Raw genomic sequence first — 6000 nt, forward strand, 5'->3', positions numbered from 1 at the left:
GTTTAATTTGGCTCGGCCAAATCAGGTGAGAAAGAAAAATTGCAATTCTTGTGACGATTCTAAAAGCCGTGTATTTCACAGAGCCATGGTGGCCTGGTATTTGGCCGAGCTTATATAAACATATATTATATAAGAAAGAAAATAAGAAGCCGATAGAAGAAAATAACGCAGAGGATCGATTTGGAAAAAAATGTAACGGAGGTTATATAAAACTCACCCCCCCTGCACGTCCCTGATAAGGAACAAGAGCTTTCCATGAGGCTTGGAGTCTACCACCACTTTCCTCCCGCCTAAACGTTGAAACGCATTCACTAACATGTTACATTTATGTATAAATAGATACATATGTATTCACTTTTTACGGACTTACGCTCGTTTCCGGCGATGCAGGTTCGTTGGGCCTATCGAAGATGCAGTTTTCTGTAAAAATGGTGCTTCTATCGTTGCAAGTGAAGGCTGGTGGAGGTTGTGTGGTGCATGTGCAGCGGGGGTTGGTGAAGTGCGGAGGTTAGGACCGGCGGATCTGCGAGATCACGTGGTTATGAGTTCATGCCACACTGGCACAAGGATGAGTGAGTCCCAAGTTTGGCTGCTGCGGAAACTGCTGCTTTAGACTATTCTGCCTATGGCTCTGTTACGCCATCAGTTTAAGGTTAGGCTGCCACGTGTACTCGACCTCTTACGGTCGATCTTTTTCCACTCCTTTTTTTTCTCACTCGCTTCCTTTCCGACCGGTTGCCTTTGTTTTTGCCAGTGGCAACTGCCACATTGATGAAAAGCGCGAACGCGCTACGCGACGTGCGCGAGGCTAACCGGCCGGTGGAGATCGCAATACAGGTTGCTTTCCCACTGTAATACAAATTCTCTCAGTGATTTGTTCACTATCTATCCACTATATTTACCTTTCAGCAATCTTAGTATTCTCAACTGTTGCAAGAGATGTTTCCAATACTTATGTTCAAGATGTTGGAAATTTTATAAATTCCACCGCTGCTTTAGCACGTGGTTGCTGCCTTCTTTCAATTTACGCAGGTCAGTTTTTCACGTCTGGCACCCTCTCTATCGCAAATTCAAATGAACGAACTGCTAATAAGCTAACTTCGTTGCTACGCAACCGAGAAAATCTCCAAAACTTCCAATAACGGGACAATTCCTGATCTCCGTTTCCATATGTCTCTCAGCGCTTTCTCATAAGTATGTCAGAAAGGGATCGTACCGTGTGCCAGAGCGGGACGATTATATTGCCGTTTTCGTCTCTATGCTCTACATCCTACACTTCGGATTCGGCTTTTCCGATTATTCTTGGTGAAGGCTGATACAAAATAATTTCTTGGTTCTCTCTACTGTTTCGACCCCCACAGTGTACCAACTAAAATTAAAAAATGGTATCTAGCAGTTACCATATCTTTGGAATACTCATCCAAAGTTGAAATCTCAGATTTTCTACATTAATTTTTGGTCTTTTATCATTTTTCCCCAAACATTTTTCTATGGAAGATTTTTATTTTCTTATTGAAATCAGTAGATTATACCATGTTTTAATTTCGGATTTAAGGAAAAACTCGAAATTGGAAATTGTCGGCCTGTGTAATTAATAAAATAACAACGCCCTATATTCATAATTTCTTAATGGCAAATAATAGCAATTTAATCAGACCACCAATTTTAGAAACTGTTTCACAGCCTCAAACATCTAAAGGTAATAGACAGGTACAGATAAAAGAAAACAGACAACAGGAGTTTTTAGCTAATAGAAATATGGAGGGAGCTCAGTTAGAAGAACATATTGAGCAGAGAATCAATGAAAAGCTATCAGCAATATTAAATCAATTAAATTTCAGTAATGCACCGACTGATTTCGCTGAAGCAACTCCCTGCACTATAGATCCATCTTATGCAGAAAATATTGGTGACTTAGATCGGGTACCAGATATAGTGAAGTGCATGAAGGAATTTTCGGGAGAGCCCACAGAATTTAGTTCGTGGAAAAAAACGGTAGATCGAGTGCTAGAAGCCTACGCGAGCAAAAAAGGCACCCCCAAATATTTTGCAATTTTGCAGACCATAAGGTCCTAGATTCTTACAACATCCCCCTAAACTGGGAAGCAATTGCTAGATGCCTAACATTGCATTTTGCAGATAAACGTGACTTGAGTACTCTAGAATATCCACTGACAACAATAATACAACACGGAAATCAGACAGTTGAGGAATTTTACCAAAATATTTACAAGCATCTATCTCTTATTTTGAACAAAGTAAGTTGCATGAATCTGGACAGACCGACAGAAATAGTAATGACCAAATCGTATAGAGACAGGGCTCTAGATACCTTTGTGAGAGGACTACAAGGTGATCTACCACGTTTGCTTGGCATAAAAGAGCCAAACGACCTTCCTCAGGCTTTACATTTATGTCTGAAGTTAGAAAACCAAACCTTTGTGAGGGTGACTTTTACGAGCAGGTTTTAAGACAAAAAAATTGCAGTCCGTCCCATTGTCCAGATTGCAGTGGTCTTCAAAAATGCATGCTTGTCATCCATTTCTTTCCCATGCAATTAATTGAACCCGTTAAAGCTCCCTGGAAGATGCATATTCAAGTAGGCTTGGATTAGGTATCAAAGATAAGCCCCGCTTCACTTTCGAACCACTCTTGGACTTTCGCGGATGGTTTATTAAGACCAAAGATTTTTACTAGACTTTACGCTAATCACGTGGTATTACGTCATTACACGTGCTCTCCAATAAATATATTTAAAATCACAAGTGAATTTATTGTGACTCTTACACCAGTTTCAAGTGTTTCAAGTGCAATCAAGATTTGCAGTTTAAATTGTTTAATTTGGCTCGGCCAAATCAGGTGAGAAAGAAAAATTGCAATTCTTGTGACGATTCTAAAAGCCGTGTATTTCACAGAGCCATGGTGGCCTGGTATTTGGCCGAGCTTATATAAACATATATTATATAAGAAAGAAAATAAGAAGCCGATAGAAGAAAATAACGCAGAGGATCGATTTGGAAAAAAATGTAACGGAGGTTATATAAAACTCACCCCCCCTGCACGTCCCTGATAAGGAACAAGAGCTTTCCATGAGGCTTGGAGTCTACCACCACTTTCCTCCCGCCTAAACGTTGAAACTCTCGAGGATTGGAGTCTGCTCTCTACCATGCTGCGGCCATAGATCCGTTATTCCCCCAAGATAAGAATCTATAACGAAAATCAATAACTTGTAAAGCACGCAGTTTTGTTTGCCAACATGTAAAATGGCATATCATTTTGAATCATTATTGTTAATTTCTATTACTTTTAAGTTTTCCGAAATTTTGCCTTCGTAAATTAATTATGTTGCAAATTAAATTGCAGTTGCAATTTAAAAAAAAAAAAGGAAGAAAAATTATAAAGGTAAAATTATATTACCTAGTGCAAAGTAATAGTAATTTGTGTGGTTGGAAAAGAAATCGGGTTTTTAAATAGTGGAATTTGTGACCCTAAATCAGCCTAATCTGTCCCCAACGTAGTGTTAGAATATAAATTTTTGAGAATTTATAGTTTTAGTCGTTTAAGTCAAATACTGTAAGAATGTAACCGCTGTCTATTAACCCCCGCACTCCGCTCGATCCAGCTCCAAACGCACCTTGCCAAAAAGAGAAGTGAAAAAGCTCCAAATGTCTCATGTAATGATCCACGATTAAGTAAAGGAGTAAGGGAGACAGGCAGAGGTAGCGAGGGAGCCGTTGCGGTTTTGCGAAAAAAAGCGAAAAGGCGATAACACGCGATGGAGGATCACCGGGGAGAAGGAGTGACAGAGCATAGCTCCCCAATGCTCCCCAGGGTTCTTTGAACTCTAGTTAGAGTGGTGAAAGGAATAGCTATAAGAATTTTTAAAACAGCTGTAATGAGCTTATATTAAGTTAAAATGTTATTTTTTAAAAGAAAAGAAATATTGTGAATTTAGGGATTAATTGTAATTATGGTGAAGTGAGAAAAAAAACAGAAAGCAACAAAAAATTCCCTAAGTCAGGAATTCGCGGATACAAAGTTATGTTCAATCTAGAGAATTATTATTTTTGTGCGATAAACATTTTTTTTCACAGCGCAGCAGCCAGCGAAAGCTTTCGACGGTGGATGCAGAAAATGAATGAGTTCGATTAACCAACAATAATTCCAAACATTTTTATAATTCTAATTCTAAATTGAAATAACCCCATTGAACCTTTTAAATATTACCTTAACCCTTTAAATATTACATGGATCACTTTTACCATTTTTACCCTATATTTGAGGATGACCCATAATTTATACGAATTTTTCTTTGGGTTGAAAACCTAGTTATAAACGTTTGCATATTTATACCATTTTAATAATTTAAATTTTGCCATGCGAAGTAGCTTAAGTACCCTCAAAATTTTAATATGTCCATTTTAATAGTAATAAATTATTTTATAATGTTCGCTTAATACCCAATTTTTTTTGATTTCCTAAACCCGTCTCAATAGCGCTTGCCAATCAAGGGATCGTGGAAGAAACCTTAAAAATGCGGAAAAGCCATGATCACGGAAGGGAGGGCATTGTTAGCTCCAAAAACATCAAGGAGTGATTCGGACCGACTCTACAAATTTGTGTCTTTTTTTTTTTGTTTCTTCTTGTAGTATGTCTCAGTTTACGGTCTTAGCTCATCCGGTAGCTTATTTCGTCCTATTTTGTTCGCACGTTTGTTTAATTAAATAATAATAATTCCCGACAAGGCACCCGGTATTGGCCAAACCACCTAACACCACGCCACCGACGAGCCAGAGCCGGAACCACGTAACGTGCGGGTCATATCGGGAGAGCAACATCCAGCCTGTTAGTGGTTACCCATTACATTCAGGATGGAGTAAAGTCAGTAATCATTTATTTATTTAAAGTCGCTTCATTTAAGTAAAGTGAATTATATTTCTTAATTTTGTAAATTCAAAACAGCGTAAATTCTTAAATTGATCGCTGTAAAGCTTTTGCTTTGAACTATTAATATTGAGTTTGGATTAGAATGTTATTATATTAGGAATAATGAACAAAACGCTGAAATGCCCATGTTGAATATATTGAAGTAATGAAGATATAATGAATCGCGTCTAAATATTTAAGTGGGGTTTCCAGAGACAAGCTAATGCAACATGGGTTACCCAATGATAATGGTGCAACAAGGAAGGGCGGGTAAAGAGGAGATCTATTACACCTGAGTTCTCCAAGCTGGATCTTTTTTTGAATTCCTATTCCCCCACAACTTTGGCCACCCCCTTATTTAGCACTGTCGAAGACTTCTTTTATTTGGTAACCCCTGATTTGGGGAAGCACAAGAACCCTCCCTCTGGCCCTGAGCTAGGCCGGCAATAGACAGTGCCGATCAGAACCAGGACGTTACAACTTACAGAACGAATAATGCCAATAGCAGGAATACTGGTACTGGTAACTTCAGAAATACCGACCAAAAACATTTGAATAATCCCATACCCTTTAAGCCAATACCTTTTCCACGGAGATCGATACCATTTAATAATATAATCGACACCAGCAATTCAATCCCCCACCGAGAAGTTTCCTTCAACAGAAAACCCGACATTCTGGACATAACCAGGCCCAACATATGTACTATCCACGACCCCAATTTAACCAACAAACTTATTTTAACCAATCTCGACCCTTTATAAAACAGTACCAACACCCTCTAGCCCCACCACGCCCAAACTCAGCCAAACCCCAACCCAAGCCCGAACCCATGGATATTGATCGCAGTATTCAAACAGAAAATGTCAACTACATGAATAGGCCTAACTTTGAGGCTGGGAAAAGACCTCCTTTCCCAATAGATCAAACGGGAAAACGCCAAAGGTTTTTCAACATTTATGGAGAGGAAGTCTTTCTAACAGAACAAGAGGACACTGACGAAGTTAACGTGACTGATTCAACAGAACATCAAAGCCAGGAAGAATACGTTCAACAAGCAGAACAATACACAGA

This window comes from Drosophila ananassae, chromosome XR, assembly GCF_017639315.1.
Source record: "Drosophila ananassae strain 14024-0371.13 chromosome XR, ASM1763931v2, whole genome shotgun sequence".
In the NCBI taxonomy this organism is placed as follows: Eukaryota; Metazoa; Arthropoda; class Insecta; order Diptera; family Drosophilidae; genus Drosophila; species Drosophila ananassae.